This window comes from Cryptomeria japonica, chromosome 10 (genome assembly GCF_030272615.1).
Source record: "Cryptomeria japonica chromosome 10, Sugi_1.0, whole genome shotgun sequence".
NCBI classification, from domain to species: Eukaryota; Viridiplantae; Streptophyta; class Pinopsida; order Cupressales; family Cupressaceae; genus Cryptomeria; species Cryptomeria japonica.
This window is the reverse complement of record NC_081414.1, coordinates 229380268-229401439: the sequence shown is the minus strand read 5'-3', so window position 1 is coordinate 229401439 and position 21172 is coordinate 229380268.

The following is a 21172-nucleotide window of genomic DNA, read 5'->3' as shown; positions in this document are numbered from 1 at the left end:
GAGAGTTGTGAATCACAGCTCAAGTTCGGGTACCTTTATCTTCTTGCTCATATGTTTACCAAAACTTGGACCTCTTTAGCTAGTATATGAGCTTGTATGTGGTAGATGAGCAAAAATATACAAAGTCAGTGTTGGCCTAGACTCATGTTTTGTCTTCTACCTATGATTACTATACCTTCTATGATCAGTTTCTAACTCCTATTTTGGAAGACTTGATCCATGAGAAACCCCACACCCGATTTTCCAATAGACAAGTCAAATGGATGTCAAAATCCAAAACCCCATGTGCCTAGTTTTTGGGGGTGAATTTAATAATGATAAGAGTTCATGGCTTTGATGAAGAACCTTTTCGGCTCCTGACCTGACCAACTAATAAATTCCTTGCACTAGAGTTATTCAGGCATCTCTCAATTGTTGATAAAGAATATGGGTAAAGGAGACATCAAACCTGTATGCATGACACTCCTAAGGCCTTAGGCACTATTATTCTTGAAAAACGGGGCACCAAGCATATATTAGATCCTAACTTGGCCCATTTTGACTTGGTATATATTAAATATAAGTGGCATTATGACCCGGATGGCTACCTGATAGAGTGCAAGGTTAAAGTCTCCCACATTTCTTGACCTTATTGGGAGGAGTGGCATAATCCACTGGTGGATTCCCTAAACATTTACTTGGATCCTTCTCTTGTTAACACTTCTCACCTTGAAAGGCCTCCTTGGTTATCTTTTTACGATATAAATGCTTGGATGATAAGTTCGATGATATTTGGAACAAAGAGAATGATAACACTGAAGGTGACAAGGAAGAAGAGGTTTATGATTTGTGAGAGATCAAAGGGAAGAAAGTTGCGGTCGAACCTGGCGTAACTACGAGTAGAGAATTTCCAACAATTCGGCGGTCACGCACTCAAACTTCAAAAGAGGCCCCAAAGCACTCAACAACCATAGAAAATGGTTGAGATAGGTAATTTTTAACCCGAGAAGAGACAAAATCTAGATGACACACAAAAAATAGCCTTTGAGCAAACGGTCGCATCAAATCCAATTTTGACCACTTCGGTAGCCCAAGTATGTTTCTCTCCCCCTCTTCTATCTTCTCAGTATTTGGTAAGTTTGTCAACCCTAATTCCTCCCATTTCTCAAGTAGACACTCATGCCCCAATAAAAAACCCTACTACTACTCAAATTCTATTTCCCACAGTGGCCTCCACTCAGGTTTTAGCATCACCCCCTATGTCTAGTTTAGCTTTTACTATGCCATGAATTTTTCCATCTTTTGATTCTATAGTTTCTACACCTTTTTTAGTAGCTACCAGTGTTTCCATATTGTTTTCCCCTACCTCAAATTTTAGTCAAACACTCCCCACATTCCAGCAAAGCCTTGCATCTCCTTCCGTGTTCACAAGGCAGTTACAAAATATTCCCCCTTTCTCTTCTTCGGTATTGAATTTGTTGAGGCAAGCTCAGTTTGAGGCTACAATAGTTCCAATTCCTTTTTCTCTACCTCCTAGGTATCCCATTACTTCCTAGTACATATAGTCTCCTATTGAATTCAGAGACTAGGCAGATACCACCAGAATGGGTTGGGCAAAGCGTGCACAAAAGAGAAAGGAGAAAGATGTTGTGAGACCAGTGGTGCCACGCATTGAAACCATCTATAATGAGGTGCATCAATCCATCATGTTTGCCACCAAAATGTCATATGTGATCAAGTCAGAGGGTCGGATGTAGCCTAAAGACTATACAGTTCATGCACTAGGCATCAATCTAAGCCAGACCCAAGTTCAAGATAAAGTGGAATTGATGGAATAAACACAAAAGGTAGTGATGACAGACCTTTTGAAAGTCACTTGCTGCCTAGAAAAGAGAAAGGTTGAGTTGAAGAATGTTAAGAGTATAGTGGAGCTCCTAAGAACAAAAGAGAAGGAAAAGGATATGAAAATTGATTAGTCGTCAAAAGAGATCACTCAACTATCAAAAGAGTTGCAATAGAAGACTCTTACTTTGTCCCAGTAGATTTAGGAGTACAAGAACAAACTGCAAGAACAACTTAGTAGCCTAGCAACTCAACTCCGAGACACTTAGCAAGATAGATAAAATTTGTCTAAGGAGTTGGAAGGAAAAAAATAGGAAATTGCTCGAATGAAAGAAGACCTTACAGACCTGACTTGTATTTGAAATGAGTTGCAAGGTGCAATCACATAAAAAGAGCTTGGTCCAACAAGAGATAAAGAAGCTCCAGGTCCAATTGGATGAATAAAATCATGCCAAGAAAATGTTGGACAATTAGTTGCATGAAAAACTCACTGAGCTTTCTCAAGTTCATCAAGAGAATTATACTTCCACGTGTTTGTAAGTTCAATTGAAACAAGATCTAATCTATAAACAAGCACAATTTGATAAAGAGATCCATGATGCCAAGGTTGCCTATGAGTAAGAATGGGAAGCCAAGGTGGCGGTAGAAAATGAACTTCAGGAAAAGAACTCAGAATTACAGCTTAAAAAATCAGACTTGGATGGGAAAATTGAGGAAATCATGCTAGAGGTGGCATTGAAGGAGGAACAACTCAATCTACTCTAAGCATCGAGCTCAACACCCACTCCCTAAATCAACTTCTCTCCCATATATACAACAAATACATTTTTCATATTGGGAAAAGATTAAAGTAGCCACCACTTCTCTTTGGTCGGCTTTGTGTTTTCTTGCAGATGTGTAGTGAACAGGTTCGGAGGTGGAGGGTGCAGTTGAGAAGATCCTATAGGAAATTGCACCAAGAGTACCTGAGTTCTAAATGCTAACAGAAAAGCTATACATAGTAACAGATGATGTCCTAATGACAGTAGGTGTGGATGGTCAAAGATATGTTGCATAAAAGGCTAATGAATTCATCAATTGCCATAGAGTAGCACTACATGCAAATGAATGTCTGGTTATATTGATGTCCACTACTTATCACCTCAAGAAACAATTTAAGTATTTATTATAATTGGCCTGCCATCTCCTTTCCTTGCAAATGGCTCAATGGCGATGGAAGAACAAATGATGAAAATCAAATCCTTGAGTAGTTCTAACAAGATCAATATTTTTGGCAAGTACTTGGTGATATTCCCAGTGCATCTGATATTGATAATGGCATACACCCTCTAATGCAACTCATTTTCCACTTAGAGTAGATGTTCAACATGGTTGGCAATTTACCTTTCAAGGAGTTGTCCAAATTGGATCAGGCATATGTGCTCTTGCATGCTCAGTCCCACCCTTCAAATGAGGAGTGGTCTCCTTTATAGAGCATGTTCTTGCAGCTATGAGCTTCTTCTCTTTTTGGTAAAGGTCAACGAACCAAGGTTTTCAAGGGTTCCTAATCTGCAAGAAGATTGCCCAGTTTTAGTCGCTAAAAAAGCTGTGGATAAATCCCTGACATAAGTTCGGACTGCCCCTTTATTTTGGTCAAGCCTTAATGTTCATTAAGTTTTTTCTCTTTTTGTGCCACATGGCGGCAAGGCGTAACTTTAGAGATGCTCTCCCCTTTTATTCTCACCAAGCTCTATCACTTTGTCGTGTGTCTCCCTTTCAAGGTTTTTGTTTCAACCTTCAGGTCGGGCCCACTATTTCAACCAAACCCACCACACATCAAGCGGGCGGGGTTTCTTCAAGGAAAGAAGGTAAGAATGCTAAGTTTCCCTACCTATCTACCATGTGTCACACCTACGGACTTTTGAGAAAGGAAGGAGAGCAAGGAGGATAGAGGCTCTGCTTTACTTCCACGCATCTAGCTAGCCAGACAAAGCCATGCATTGGGTACATTTTAAATGATCACCTCAGCTCATGGAAAATGCAAGGGTATGGTTTAACGGTGGATGTTCATTTTCGAGCAGTGCAGATTGATCCAGGACCCATTTTGCCAAAATGGTTGCACCAGTAATGATGAAAAAATGGAGTAGAGACGCAAGAGATAAGAGGAGTTAGCAGTCACACAAAAAGGGTGGGTAATCTTCGTTGTTATTTTGAAACCTATGCCTATGACTGGAAGGCCTTTAAAATGGGGAGAGGAAGATTTTAAATGGGTTCACATTCAAATCACTAGTTTTTAGAGTCGAGAACTCAAACTTTAGTATATTCTAGTTTTTGTAATAGATGATAAGATTGTGCCAAGTTTTGGCCTTTGTTTTCATTTATTTATGAGATAATGCTTTATGTCATATTGAGGAAGGACTAAAATTTCATGGTTTGTATAAGCCTTTATAATATTGAACATAACTTTTGTTGGTTGAATCGTGTCTTAGACTCTTTTAATTCAGTTCTAGTTGTGTTTGAAATATATTATGTTGTTGGTGGCTCTTAGTTAACCACTGTGATAATGGAGAATTGTTCAAAATTTGAATTATGTATTTTATCTATGGTTTATAGTGCTTCTAAGGTTTAAATTCTATTTTTTTGTGCATCGCCTTAGTTTCTATTTTTCAGCATCTCTTTTCCCTTTTTCCTTCCCATATGAAGAGTTGGCTTCTAAAATCTTGGAGGTTGTTCATTGAGGAGCAATTTTAGGCATCAATAGTTACTCAACAAGAACTAAGGACTACATATGTTTCAACAAAAGACATTGGAAGATAGTTGAAAGTGCAAATGTCGGGATAGATGAATATTGGGATTAGATTACACAAATACTTGAGGATTATGAGACTGATTTTGTTCCTTACATTGAAGAGGAAGAAGATGAAATGGAAGAATAAGAAGAAAATAAAATAGAGGAAAGGAAATTAGAAAAGACCCCCAAGACTCCAACAAGATATGTTCAAAAGAATCATTCTAAAGATCAAATCATTGGTGACAAGAATGAAGGTGTGTAGACATAGAGAAGACTTGCCAAGGCAAGTGAAAGGTGAATATTTTCCTTGTATCAGAAGTTGAGCCTAAAATTGTTTCTAATGCATGCAAGGAGGAAGGAAATATGAAAGCTATGAAAGAATAACTTGTTCAAATTGAGAAGAATTAGACATGGGAACTTGTTCCCAGACCTACAGATAAGAATGCCATTCTAACCAAGTGGGTGTTCCAAAATAAAATGAATGAAGAAGGGTAAGTGACAATGAACAAGGCCAAATTAGTGTGTAAGAGATATTCTCAAGTTGAAGGCATTGATTTTGAGGATATTTATGTTTCAGAGGCTAGAATGGAAGCAATTAGAATGTTAATAGCTTTTATTTCTCATAAAAGGTTCCAGGTATATCATATGGGTGTCAGGTCAACTTTTTTGAATAAAGAACTAGAACAAGAATTCTACATAAAATAACTTGATGGATTTTATTTGGAAAAAGATTCAAACATGGTATGCAGATTGAAAAAGGTACTATATGGTCTCAAGCAAGCCCCCTAGGGCTTAGTATGCTAAGTTGGACAAGTATCTACTACAACAAGGCTTCAAGAAAAGTATGATTGATAGCAATCTTTATTTCATAATTTGGGATGAAATTTCATAAATAGTAGTTGTATGTGTTGATGATATCATCTTTGGAGGAAAATATAAGGCATGCCAAATATTTGTAGAAGGAGTTTGAGATGTCAATGTTTGGTGAGTTATCCTTCTCTCTTCTCCTTCAAGTTGCTCAAGTGGATGATAGAATATTTATTTCTAAAACAAAATATGTTAAGGAGATTTTTTGGGGGTTGATAATAAGATTATATTAATTATCAAAACATTTTTACAAATTTGATACCATTTTAAACCACCTTTCGAATCACAGTTACAAGTTCAATAACCATATGTCCAAAAATAAGGGCATACTAAGCCCAAAACCTTCCACTACCTTCCATAACCCATCATCCATATACACAATGCTAATTAAGAACCCAAATTAAAATAAAAACATCTACCACTTGAGACTATACAACAACCCTAACCCCATACATTCTTCGGCCTTAACCAACTTTACATATACTGAGTCAAAATTCAAAAAAACCTATAAATGCATATAAAAAACATACACATCCCTACACAATTTATTGGCATTTTCAATTCTCTCATAGATTTTAAGGGTCCATTAACCCATAAGTCCCTTGCATCAAATCTCCCTTTGGGCACCTCATCTTTCCCTTATTATTGTTTATCTTGTGCATGTTCCTTATCGTTCTCTCACAATAAGTTCTTCAAAGAGTCCCAACCAAAGAAGGCCTTTGCCCAACACTCATCACAGTTCATCCCTTTTTCCCAATGAATAAAGGGCATGGATTATTATGGGAAATAATTTGGTCCTTTACTCTCCTCAATCATGAGAAAACCCACCCCCACAATGGCCCTCTCCAACATTGATTAATGTCCATATAGGCAATCATCTGAAACACACCCCTTTATAACCCATTCCACCTCTTCCTTCCTACCCACCTCTAAGCCCCATGTAATGCCCACCAAAAATACCCTAGAGACAAATTAACCAACTAATAAAGAAATAATTTTCTTTAAAAAAAACAATAAATCAATATAACATATGTAACCCAATAAACACAAACATTTAATCTATCATCATCTAGACATACACATAATCAACTTTAAGCATGTTCTTAAGAACATAATTACGCAAGTAGAAATAAATTATAACATCTCATAGATTAACATTTCCCTAGGGTATCTTAACATTTTTACTTAACATATCACTAAGAACATGAGTATTAATTGCATCATAATAACTCTACCATATCCTATTCCCTTTAACATTCATTTTCTAACATTTACTTCTTTCAAGAACGTAAGAAATCATCCATTAGACCATGCTATCATGAACACATGTTATTATAATTCCAATTACCAATTATTCTTTAAATTCATTTTAAGTGCACACCAACTCAAATTTTCCTACCTAATGATTCCAACATAAGATATCCATAGCTTATCTGATAACATTATCTAATTTCAATAAAAGAATCCATACAATCAACAAATGTCTCTCTTCTCTTTTACACATAATCTAGATAAAATTATATTATTCAACAGGAATCCATAATCTCTAACTACAAGAATATATGACCATTTACATAGCATGTCTTACAAGATTACAATATCATCCTTGCATCAATGTACATAGTCTCCAATTTACAAATATAAATATCTCATGATACATGGTTACAATAATAATATCTTTCAATCCATGAAAATACATAACATCTACTCCAAGAATCCAAACATAAGCCAGAGAGATAAAGTATCCACATCTACGCACATGAACACCCAACAAAGATAATATCAAAATGGAAGAAGGCATCAAACCACCCAACCATGTGGAACCAATAAGGAACCACCCCCTGTGTTCTGGAGAATGACACAAGGTCCCACACACACTCTAGACCTAGGCTGACACCTAACAACCAAAGGACACAGACAAAACAACATCCACAACTCAAAACACAACCACATGAACAATAATCTAAATCACAACATAGGCTAAATCAAAAACACAAAAATCCCAGAGGTTGCTCAACAAAATAAGGCATAAATAACAAGGACACATGTAGGGAAGAGTGTCATCACATTCTATCCTCATAAAGAAGGGCGAACCACGATTCTCCGCCAGACACCCTTGATAATCATGTGGAACCATCTCAACCTTTGAGAGAATCAAGAGAGTTTCATTTGCCTTCTCCAAGGCCTTCCTAAATCTCATCTTGAGTCCATACTAGCACTCTAGGACCATGAGTGGGACACCAAAAACCAATTTATTATCTTGTTTAGATGAATCCTAATACCCAACCCATCTAAATTAATTATTAAGGTTATCACTTATTTAAGCAAGAAAACTTCCAATGTGATCCTAGCAGTCTAGACCCACAAGCATCCTTACATGGAACCTCTTATCTCTCGTAGCCTTGACATTCACATGAAAGACCAATCCCCTAACCATGCTCCAAAACCTTAGGGTAAAAAACATAAAACAACGAGGCTCAACAAATAATCACATCATATCCATACAAGGATTCACATATAATCAACCAAATCATTAAGTAATAATGTCATAATCTCATAACATAAACTTCCAACCAAGAGCCTCATTGAAAATAAATAAATTTGAAAGAAAGGCGTAATCCATATTGCTCAAGTCATAAGATAGCACAATTATCCATCTTTAGCAAATGAATCCAATTCTGAACATATAAACCAACTCTAGAAATCACAAGAAAACTCAAAGCATCTAGGATCATAGCCTCTGGATTGATGAAAACATCACATACTAAGATAAATAACCATAGAACAAAAAATAGGGCAGAATAGCACATTCGCAAACTAAAACTGATAGTTCTGATACTTAATAAAAGTACAGATCCGATAGCCAACAAGATGAGAGGGGGGGGTGTGAATCATACAAACTTAATCATCAATGAAAACATCAGATTCAACCTCGGTAACATATATCAGTCATAGAATAAAAATTGTCAAACATGTAAACTCAAAAGCATATGAACAATATAAACCTCATAACACCAGATTTAACGTGGAAACCCGAATAGGGAAAAACCACTGTGGAATTTCGGACCCACTAAGAAATATACTCTTCTAGAGTATGCTCGGTTAAAAGCCAATCCTGTTAAAGATTACAAAACACATTGCTAGATGTGACCCGGTTAAGGGATTTCCCTCAGATCTGTTAGGATCTTCACTTTGTTAGAAGTGACCTTGTCAAAGGATTTCAAACACTCATTTAGAATGTCACCTTGTTAGAGGATTTACTTATAAGACTGTTAAGTCCACTCGGTTAAGAGATTTCCTGTTACTTTCACAAGCTAACAGTAATACAATCTATCTGCAACTTTACATCTAAAATGCTAAAGCAGATTCTTATTTGTTCAACATAATCTAGACATAGAACTATTCTTGTCTATCTGTTGGGCATCAATACTCTGTTATTCCAATAGTTCTTCAAGCTTTTGTGCTTAGTGATCACTATGTAGCATCCCTGTGCATACACTTGCCCGCATCGACTGTTTATCAATAGTTCCTTATTTATAAACAATCATCTAACCGCTTAATCTCCTTGATCACATTTCCCACGATCAATCATAGCCATCAGATCTTCAATCTTGTCCAGGTTCATTGTATCTTACGATCTGAAAAATGTTTTACCCTGCCTCAAAACTTGCACAATCATCTTGGAACTTGTGTTAGGGTAATGTGGTTCAATCTGAGCTGTAGATCTTCTTGTCGACTTTCCATTGCCTTAGATTTGTTAACAAACTTCTTCCACGGCTTGCCAATCATTGATCCGCTCCAGCTCATCAGCTTCTTTCATTAAATATCACATGTAAATATTTAATGCATTCTGTTATAGCTTGGTTACAACTCGGTGAATACTAAACTTTACTCGGTAGACATTCTGTCATCATTAACCGACTGCGATAACCCTAGGGTTTACCGACTAGGTTCTTTGCCTGATAACATAGTGTAGTATTAACCTTTACATTTTACAACATATGTATGATGTTAAAACAATCTAAAACATCAAGATCTCATCATTGTCTGACTCGGTAGAGTTGCCCATTGAATAACTTATCCCTTTATTCATCATATTCTTTCCTGTGTCTTTACCGACTTCTTTATAATCTTCATATCATATTTCTTAAGATATGGCAACATCATACTGAATTAGAAAATCAATTTCTTGACATCAATGACAAAATAATAATATCAAGACAGTAAAACATCTTTAATCAGTTATGTCCATAACCATCAACAACCTTCTCAATATCCTTGTTATATTGCCAACAAAAACAACACATTCACATAAATTTTTGGTGCTTGCATTCGCCAGTTTAGCACATTCAAGGGAAATTTTAGTGCATAAGAGATACATAATAGTGCATATACCCTATCAAACAATGCATATAAACAACTAAACAAAGCCTTCGTTACACAAAATGATGCATATGCATAGTGAAATAACACATATAATCTTAAGACTATCATTTTTATAGAACAATCTAGTGTATACACCTAATAGTGCAGTGCATATGCTAAATATGTTAGCGCATCTGATAACTAGATTAGCGCATACATGACAGGGGACGAGAATTGACTTCAACGGAAGCAATAATAGAACAATCAAAGTCTAGAAGATGAAATAAAGCCAATTGCAACATCAAGTACAAACTTACAAGAGATTAAAATAATCCAAAATAAAGGTATAACACAAAATAGAGGATCCATAAGCAAGGGCCAATCTCATAACTTCAAACGACAATCAGAGAGCTCATTTGTAAGAATGCAATGTTGAAAGAGACGAACGCTAGGAGATTAATCAAACAAGGCCAAATCACATGGTAATACCAACAATACATGACCCATTACACCAATTACCAGCAATCCAACAAAGAGAGAACATCACAATAAATAAACTATGCATAAAAAAACTATCGACATACAACAATCCCAAATTTCCTTCTCGCAGACAAGGAGAAAATAATCTTTTCGGAATTAAAATGCAAAATAAGGTAAAATCCTCCAACCTAGAAAATTGAAGTAATGGTCTAAGGAAGCTGAAGAAGCACAACCCAACCACCAATTCCACAATCTGGCAAAATCACAACTTTAATCCAATTCAAAAGACAAAATCCACAAACAATCAACATATTTCTCCAACCAAAAGAATCTCCCAAAAATATCAAATCTCCCAATAAATAAGAATTAATCAAAAACTATACAACCTCCCTAGCCAATCCAAATAATCCAAAATATAATAATTTCTACCAAACATCTCGTAAATCAATGCAAAGATAATATAAAATAACGTTATCTCAAATCCAAATCTCACAACCAATAGTAGAAGAGGGTAAGTAAGATATATAATAAATAAATAAATGGGTAAAGATTAAACAATAATAAATAATAAATAAGCCCAATAATCAATAAATAAAAAGACTTGGCAACAAAATAAATAATTCAAAAAATCAATAAAATATAAATACTTCGTTAAATATAAATCCTCCAACAATATTAAAATATAACAAACCTTCAATAATTAAATACACATTGATATAAAATACCAAGGCCAACTATTAATTTAATTTAATATTATTAAACAATATGAATCAAATTAATTAATAATTTAATTAACCACAACTCCATGAGCATTCCAACATAGGGTTGAATAAAATACCACATGACCCTAGCAAGACTACTCAAACCAAGACACTAAACTGACAAGGTATCAACTAAGCCTAGAGTATGTAGAAGGAATTCATGCCACCTTCAATCAACTTGCCATTGGGATTTAAAGACACGCTTAGACTTGTGCGACCAGGTGGAGTCAATGTCTAGTACCTATAATCCTGCAACCACCAATATCCACAAGACATCATAAACACTTGCATTTGTCCCAAAATAGTCAAACAAGTGAAAGACAATCACGACACCATATCATTCTCGTAACGAGTAGTATGATATCGTCTCTTCCATGAATGCAATAGTAAAACAATCATGGAATCATATCATTATCTCATCCAATGTAACCATGAACCGAGGTTAGCATATAGTAAGATACCATCACATCATCATAAGCAGTATGATCCACACATATATAATGAGTGAATATAAAACACCAAAAATAAGTCTAAGCATCATAATAATCCAGGTATTATCATCATCTATATAAATCATAATGTATCGAATGTCCGTATGAAATGTCTAGCATCAACTATAAGCATCTGAGATATAAATAAACTATGAGTATCAATCAGAACATCATAAAAGAGTCTAAGCAATTCTTTTGATGCATAAAAGAAAAATGGATCGGGGAGGGGCACTACACCCCACGCCGATACCATTGAGACAATATCATATGTTGTCGCCATGAATTCATCCCCCAAGAAAATCTCCACTATCTAGTGAAACATGTCCTCATCAAATTTGAAGAGGCTTTTCAACCTCTTCTCACTAATCCTCCCCATGAAGGCCAAATGTTGTCGTGATGTATCCAGAGAAAATGTAGCCTCCATATTGTATTACCTCTGCCACTCATCCTTAACAATGAGCGCCAGACAACATCCACGGATATAAATAATCCTTCAACTCTTGTCACATCCATTCAATGCCACTTATTTCCATAAATGGCCCTCATAAATTATGATGCTCCAATTCATAAAACCTCAAGATCAATATTATGAATATCTACAACCTCTCTATACCATCACTGAAGTTCAGTACCCACTTGGAAGATTTGTCCACAATATCATTATCCTCTTGTCTAACATAGCCAATTTCAAAGGCTTAAAACATTGATAGAATTTGATTGGCCATAGTAATAAATTATTTAAATTCCATGCACTTATTTCCCCTTTCTTTAATGCATTAATAACAATAAGAGAAACTCCCTCTAGGAAAACTTTAGTCAGGCCCAACATTTTGCTCAATTTTAAGGCTTAAATCATCGTTTGGGCCTTAGCCTCATTATTTGTGCCCATTGCAAGCTTCAAAGACCCAAATGCTACAATATTTACATCCAAAATTCTCACCACAAATCCATCTCCCAACGGATCGAGGTTACCTTTAGAGGCCCCGTCAAAATTCAATTTGTACCAACCATCCTTTGGCCTTTCCTCCTCCACCTTCACCACTTGATTTGGAGCTAGATTAACCCGATCTTGACCATTAATAGGCCATGGCGACTGGTTGTCATTTAAGTAAGGATGATGAATCTCCAAAAGTTTATTAGATTCAATATAGATCTATGATAACATGTTTGTTGTACTTGACTTCTTCTAGACTCGATATTACACATGTAGTATGTATAGTTGCTAGATGCCAAGAAAATCTTAAGAAATCTCATGATGTGATGGTCAAAAGGATATTAAGGTATTTGAAAGGGACTCTGGATTATGGCCCATGGTAAAAAAAAAGGACATTGATTTTTCTCTCATGGCTTACATATATAATGATTGGGCTAGCTATATTGATGACAAAAGTACCAATGGTATTGCATTTTTCTTAAGAGGCAAATTGGTCTCTTGGTTTAGCAAGAAGAAAGATACAGTTTCCCTATCTATTATAGATGTAGAATATATTGTTATAGAATCTTGTTGCACTCAATTATTGTGGATGAAGTATACTTTGAAAGATATCAAGGTGATTTATGATGAGCCCTTTCCTATTACATGTGACAATGTTAGTGCAATCAATATTTCATAACCATGTGATGCATTCAAGGACCAAGCATATTTTTATCTGGTATCACTTCTTACGGGAGAGTGTTGCATAAAAGGAAGTTGGATTAGAGTATGTTCCTACAAAAGATCAGAGTACAAACATATTCAATAAGGTAATCCCAAAAGATACCTTTGAGTATCTCCAATAGAAGTGTAGTGTCATAAAATTGTGACCCTAGCAATTTTTTACTACATTAGGGTCCTCACGCACTCGAGTTCAAATCCTCTAGCCTAATCGAAGACCGGACATTGCTCAGCCCTCAGAAACAACTTCTTCCTTGGCCTCTGCATCACCCCGTCTGCACTCTGCCCTAGAGAAAGGGGTAGGATAGGGGCATGGCGCCATTTTCCCCCCTTGGAAAGGGGCATGACACCCTTGTCCTCCTAGGATAGGGTGTGGCACCCATGTCCCTGTCCTATTTTGGGGTAGGACCCTTCCTAGGGTTACATTGTTGGTTGTGCATCGGACGAGAAACTCCCTGAATGTCAACCTATGATGAAAATCAAATCCACTAACATGTATTTAAGGGGCATTCATACTCTCATTTGCATAAGTTAAATAAGTTCAAGTTGGATAAGATTGGAGTGTGTCAAGTTGCATAAGCGATCAAGCATTCAAGAGCATTGAAGTACTCAAGCATTCTTTTCTAGCATTGAGCATTCTCGAGTCTCCCTTCAAGGCTAGGTGTTGCATTCAAGTCAAGGATTCAACCATTGAAGAGGAGATTGATTTCAACATTTGATTCCACACAAGCACTTCTATCAACATTGCTATCACAACCTCCCTTGAGGTGATTTAAAATTCAGTCTTTCATTTGCATCTACTTGCAAGCACTTTCTTTCATTACTTGGTTAATTCCAAAACTGGGGTTTGACCTAAAGGCAAACCCCCAATCCCAACCCATTTTCCTCTCTTTTCTATGTGTAGGTTGCAGGTGCACAACTGTACTTTTGGATTCAGGCTCCATTTGCAGAGGCAGAAAAACTCTTTTCATTTCGCGGATTTTTCGGAGGACTGTGTACATTCCTGTCATGATCCAGACAACTTTTCCTCAAATTTGTAGGGCAAATTTGTCTCGACATATTACTATTAGATCCAAGTGCATAGCTTCATCCCATATTTAGATCTCAAGTTATAATCAGTTCTTTGTCACTTTTGCATTACACAATTCAATCAATTCCTTTCCATCTCAAACAAGGAAGAGGGGATCAACTTATCATTCCCATTTCATTCAAAATTTAATCTACCATCTTCATGTGGTGAGATTGAATTTAGTGAATTATCCTCTCCTCTTCCAAATGTAACATGGTGAAAAGTGTTTGAAGGGTAATCAATAGTGAGACTCTCATCTCTCTTTGAGGGAAAGGGTATTTTTCCTCTTGATCTATCATTCACCATTTTTTCCACCATTACATTTTGGTGAACCCGACATTTCCTTTGAACAAAATTGCATATTTTTCATTTACAAGTTTCAAATTTCTACAAACTAGTGGTTAAATAAATTTAGAATTAAACTTGTAATTTGTAAAAAATTGCTTATGGTTATCTTAGATCTGAAAATTATTTTGATTGTCAAATTCAATTTCCTCATTGTCTTGTTCAATTTGCAATTAAAATTTACAAAATTAAGAGGTTACTTGTTAAAACCCTATTTGAACTTGTGCAAAAATTGGATTTCAATTTAATTTTTAGATTTTTGATTGTTCTCAAATTTGTCTTCAATCCTACAATTCAAATTTTCAATTTCCCCCTATTTTCCCAAAATTAAAATTTAAAAATTAAGTGGTTAGGTAAAAAAACCTTAATTTTCAAAATTAATTGGATTTTGTGCGAATTTCAAATCAATTTCATTTCAATTCAGATTTCTAAACATTTTCCAAGGTGTCCCTATCTATTAGGTTTGACCTTTTTTCAAAATTGCAATTCAATTCCTCTTTTTCTTCAAAACCCTAATAGGGTCCTATGTTTACATTTGCGCCTGAATTTCGTCCATCTAGAGATCGTAAAATTCGCTAATTTTTTGGGGTTAGCTTTAAAATCATCGTAATATCCATCCTTGAAAATTTTAGAAAAAGTTGGTTGGACCATGTGAGTTCCCACCACGATCCTCCACTTTTTTCCCAAAATTTCAGGAGACTGTTATGGTTGTATTTACTAGCCTAAATTCTGAAGATTGGTCGATTTATCGATTTTTGATCCCTCTAGAATTAGAAATATCTTCAAATAACAACTTTCAAGAATTTTTAAAAAATTAATAGGTTAATTATAGTCTGCCCTGATTTTAAAATTAGGTGGTCTTCCCTTGGCCCTAATTTTAAAATTCCAATTTCCTTTCAGTTTTGGAAATTGTGTCATTCCCTTCTTCCAACAAAGTTCAAATTGTGTAATCATTATTTTCTTAAATTTTGCATTACTCAATTTTATAAGCTTTGTTCCACAATTCAAAATTCAAATTTTCCCTCTAGTGCATGAGTTTAACCACTATTAGTCCTACCTATCCTATCCCCATTAGATGAAGCATTAGAATTAAGACTTCCCAAGGTTTATTTACCGAGGAGATGGAGCCTGATTTGAGTGACTTCTTTAATGAGGATCATGCTAATTCTTCCCATCCCAATCATGCGCCTATTCACCTCATTGATGGATCCCATGATGAAGAAGAAACTTTAACTAGGGTTTCTTTAGATCAAATTTTTACATTAGACAATCAATTTGATAACTTTCAACACTAGATGTCCCAAGAATACCCTAATAGTGAAGCTCTTCCATTAATTGAAGGCCTTAAACACATAATTCAAAGTGATAGGAATGGAATTGATATATTGTGTGTCATTGAACATATTGTTGATTCTAATGTCATGCCTATCAAGAGTTGTGCCGAAACCCTAGGTTATTCACAACCTTCAACACAAGTCAATCCTTCAATTCCTTTGACTACTCCTATGACTAGTATTCCTACTTTCACATCCAACATCATGGCTACTTTAACTCAAAATATCATTCCTACAACCATGGGTCATGGGGGCAATACCTCTTCTTCATTTAATCCTCCATCGTTACCTATGTCTTCTATGAATATTCCTATTATTCCTCAACCAATTAGTGTGACACAAGGGGGCAATTCCTTCAACATATTTATTCCTCCTTTAAGTGTCCCTTTTCCTACCCAATCATCACCCGTGCCTACTTACCATAATGTCCCACCACCTTATTCTCAGTCCATGCCTTCTTTCAATAACATCACACCACCTTAACAATCAACTATGTCTAACATCAATTCTTCTATCGAAGCGACAATTAACAATCTTGCTCAAACAATGTCTTCCTTACAACAACAAATTGCTTCCATGAGTCAATCCAAGTTTAGTGTGCCCATCTTTGATGTTGCGAGCCCACTTTCTCTTGATATTGTTAAAGTCGTGCCACCTAAACATGTGGAGATCCCTCAATTGGAACTCTATAATAGAAAAGGTGATCCTCTTACGCATGTCAAAACATTTCAAACCTTGTGCACTGATTTTGCTTATGATCAAAGATTGCTTGCAAAATAATTTACAAGAACACTGAGAGATAAGGTTTTACAATGGTATTTCTCTTTGCTTTCTTATTCTCTCACTTCCTCCTTTCAACAACTGGAAAATGCTTTCATTCAACAATTTCAAAACTATATTGGCCCTAAAATCATGTTGACTGATTTAATGCATTGTAAACAAGGTGTTAAAGAAAAAGTGACTGATTTCATTGGTGGATATAAGAATTTGTGTGCTCAAATTTGTTTTCATGTACATGATAATGATATTCAAAGAATTTTCATTTCTAATTTACAAAAATATATAAGGGAAAAGATTATTTTGTCTGAGTTTACTTCCTTTCCGCAGTTGTGCGCAACACTCCACAATTATCAATTGGTTGTGAGCCAAATGGAGTAATCCACTCCTATGGCTCTGAGTGATAAGGGGGAGAGTGTTCAACAACCATTTTCGATGTTCAAACCAACAAAAAGTTTCATCAAGTTCAATGATCCAATCAACAACAACCATGTGAATGCTACAATAGGTGTGCCTTCTATTTCTATTTTTTCCAAAGAGAAAGATAGTTTACTTCCTTGAATGAATCTCTACATAGTATTATGTCTCAGTTGTTGCACATAAATGTTATCAAACTTCCTCCTATAAAACAAATTGATCCTTCTAAACTTGTGTCCCCTTATTTTGATAACAATTATTTTTTCCAATTTCATCATCAACCTGGTCATGATACTGAGAAATGTTTCGTATTGAAAAATAAGATTCAAGACTTGATTGATAATAATACTATATATATGGTAGGTTTTAATGATAAAGGGAATAAATCAATAGCTCCTCCTAATCAAAATCTTAATATTTTCACTGATCACTTGCCTTCTCATACCTCTAGCATTATTGGTATTGTGCCTAATTCTCTCTCTTATGAAGAATTCACCTCTATGGCTCCAAACTTGGTTAATATGGTAGAAACACAAGATTTTCCTAAGGATCCTTGTATTACATTTGACCCTAGCGAGACCGTTAGAGCACCTAATGGCCCTTTATACATAGTTGTGAACGTTAAGGATATCCCTTGTCATGGTGCCCTAATTGATCCCTCTTGCATGGTTAATATTGTAACTAAAGAGTATCTTTTCACTTTACGATTGCATAAACCAATATATGAGGATTCTAACGTGGTTGTGAATTTATTTGATGACTTCTCTTGTCCTACCATTGGATCTATCACCCTTCCTATTGAAGTTCATACAAAATCCATAGATGTTGACTTTGTTATCATTCCTTCTTCTGAGCAATTCTATGTGAAGATGGGCCATCCTTGGCTATCTTCCATGAAGGATATTGCTTCTCCAATCCACAAATGTCTTAAATTTCCTCACGATGGAGAAATCATAATCGTGAACCATATCTTATTTCGTCCATCCGAAAGAAGCCCTGGTGCTCCTATTGATCTCTTTTGGCCTAAATAATTTCAATCTCTTCCATCAAAGAGTGATGCTCTTTTTCAATCTTATCAAAAATGGAATAATGATATGATCTTATCCTTAAGTCAACCTAGATCCCCAACAATTGACATTCCTATTATTCTTCAAGATGAGGTTCTTCCCCTCATGGATAGAACTAATCTCCCTCCTAAGGAAGATCGTCCACCTATTCCTATGGATGTGACTTTACCTTCTCTTAAGGAGAACAACAATATTCCTCCTAAGGCTAGACCTATATCTCCTCGTCATAATGGACTTGGTCTCCTTCCTACACCTAATATTCCTCCTTTATATGGCACAATTCCACCTCCTTCCTCTTATCAAGAGAAGAGGCCTCCTTCTCCTCTTGTTCAACCTAAAAGACCTCAATCTAAACCTTCAAATATCAAGGAGAGAAACATTTCTACGAGTTCAAATGTTTCTCTTCCTTCTCAACCTTCCACTAAGACTCGAAAAAATCGTTGTGTGAGAGAACACAGACGAAGATGTTGTGTTCGAGCTCGTGAAGCTATCCCTCAAAATATTCAATCTCCTAAGACTCTGACAGTTGACATGATTCCCTTTTCTCCTAAGCAAGTTGTTCAACCTACATCTCCAAATAATAAGTTGCATAAAACATGTGATGGTTTTGCTCCTATTCGTATTCTTGCTCCTTTTTCTTTAAAATTTGATGAAGAAATGGTTGAAAATGTTATTCATAATGGCAATAAAACTCATAATGCTTTTGATAGTGAGTATGAGTATGTTGATGTGGACAAGCATTTATCAACTAAATTTTCACAAATCCTAATCCTAGCTCCTAGAATCGAACAAAGTGTCTTACAACATGAGCATAGTCCTTGTTTGGATCTTGTGATAGCTCCATCTATTGTGCTTGATGTCGCTCCTTTGGCATGTTTCTCGCCTTCCTGAAATAGTGATCAACAAGATTGGGAGGCGGATATTGTGCTAGATTAGAAATATTAGCACTACAGATCTTTATCCCTCTCCTTTCTTTCTCTTTTGTGACCATTCTTCTATATGTATCCTTGTTCTTCTATTGTTCCCTTAATGTCCACTCGGGGACGATGCAAAGCATTAAGATCTTTTCTTGGTCTCTTTCATGTTGACTCAAAAGACATCCTCTCTTCCCTTTATTCTAAGGTAGTGTCCTTCTTTGGGGAATGAATATTGTTATATGCATATACATACATGATATACACGAGTTGTCATACAACATACTGATCCCAAGGAAAGTGGCACTACCTCGTGTTTTATGTCCATTATCCTTGGGTTTATACCTTGATTGGGGGCTAAATCCTTGCGATAACGTGCTCTCTTTCTTCTCTCTTTCTTGGGTGTATCCTACCTTAAAGAAATCGCTCCCGATAAGGCACGTGAGATTGGTTTAACGCGGGGGCATAGACTCTGCTTATATTTTCCTTCTTGTGATACTTAGAATTACTTAGTGAACCTTATTTTTCTTTGTAATCTTTTGTATCCTTTCTTTAATGACTCATAGTGAAGGGAACTTTGCTAATTGCAGTCAAGATTCTCCCCTTCTTGATCTTCCCTTTTACTTTGTCAATCAAAGTTGTAAGATCCTTAGTCCATTGGGGGCTTGGCGCATCTTACCTCCTCGACATAGTAAAAGTCTTTCAATCTTGTTTCCTTGTACTTTACCGATAGTATTGGCGTATGCTTATATTCCCGCTAAAGTGGGGGCTAAATGTAGTGTCATAAAATTGTGACCCTAGAAATTTTTGACTGCATTAGGGTCCTCACGCACGTGAGTTCAAATCCTCTAGCCTAATCAAAGACCAGAGATTGCTCAGCCCTCATAAAAAATTCAATCAGTTATCCACTAACATGAATTTAAGGGGCATTCATCCTCTCATTTGCATAAGTTAAAGAAGTTCAAGTTGGATAAGATTGGAGTGTGTCAAGTTGAATAAGCGATCAAGCATTCAATAGAATTCAAGCATTCTTTTCCAGCATTGACATTCTCAAGTCTCCCTTCAAGGCTAGGTGTTACATTCAAGTCAAGGATTCAACCATTGAAGAGGAGATTGATTTCAACATTCAATTCCACACAAGCACTTATATCAACATTGCAATCTATCAATATGGGAGCGGGTGCGGAGCGAAAAGGAGTGGGAATCCCAAATTTCAAATCGGGGAATGGCGGACTTCCTGGGGAAGGCGGTTTTCCTAGGATCGGAACTGGCAAACAGATAGGAGGACAGGCATCTCAAGGGTCAGAAGAGGACAAGGAAATAATCAAAATAGGGGAGGATAAAGATTCGAAATTTGGGGACCTACACAATAGAGGTAAAGGTAAAAAATGGTCTTCACTTTTTGGAGTGAAGTCACTGGCTAAATCTAGGCTCCCAGAAGTTACAAATATCTTAGATCCAGTTTCTGAGCTGGTTGTTATCTCTGTTTTGGATAAAGTGGTAGATCTAACTGTAGCAGGTTTATCCATGACTCTAGTGGGATGATTTTTTGGCTTTAGGCCTAACATTGATGATGTGAGGAATTTCATAAGGAGAAAATGGTTTGTAAAAGGTCAAGTGGATGTGGCAGCACTGTCTAGGGGGTTTTTTTCCTTTGCTTTTAACTCTGAAGAAGACATGAACAAGGCTCTTTGTGAAGGCCCATGGATGTTTGGCAAGTCAACCTTGGCTCTCCAGAAATGGGTCCCGAACCTCGCCCTTGACGAGTCCTTCTTTGTTTCTGCGCCAATATGGACACGCCTCCTGGGTCTCCCACTGGAATTCTGGAACGAGGAAGTATTCAAGGGTATTGTGAAATCCTTTGGAGAAATTTTGTCGATCGATCCGATGATGATGGCTAAATCAAGGTTAGTCTTTGCTTGCATCTATATAAATGTTAATCAAATGACAGATATGCCCCAATCCATAGAAATCATATCTAAACTTGGAAAATGGACCCAAACTATTGAATATGAATTGCTTCTGTTTGCCTGTTTCCAT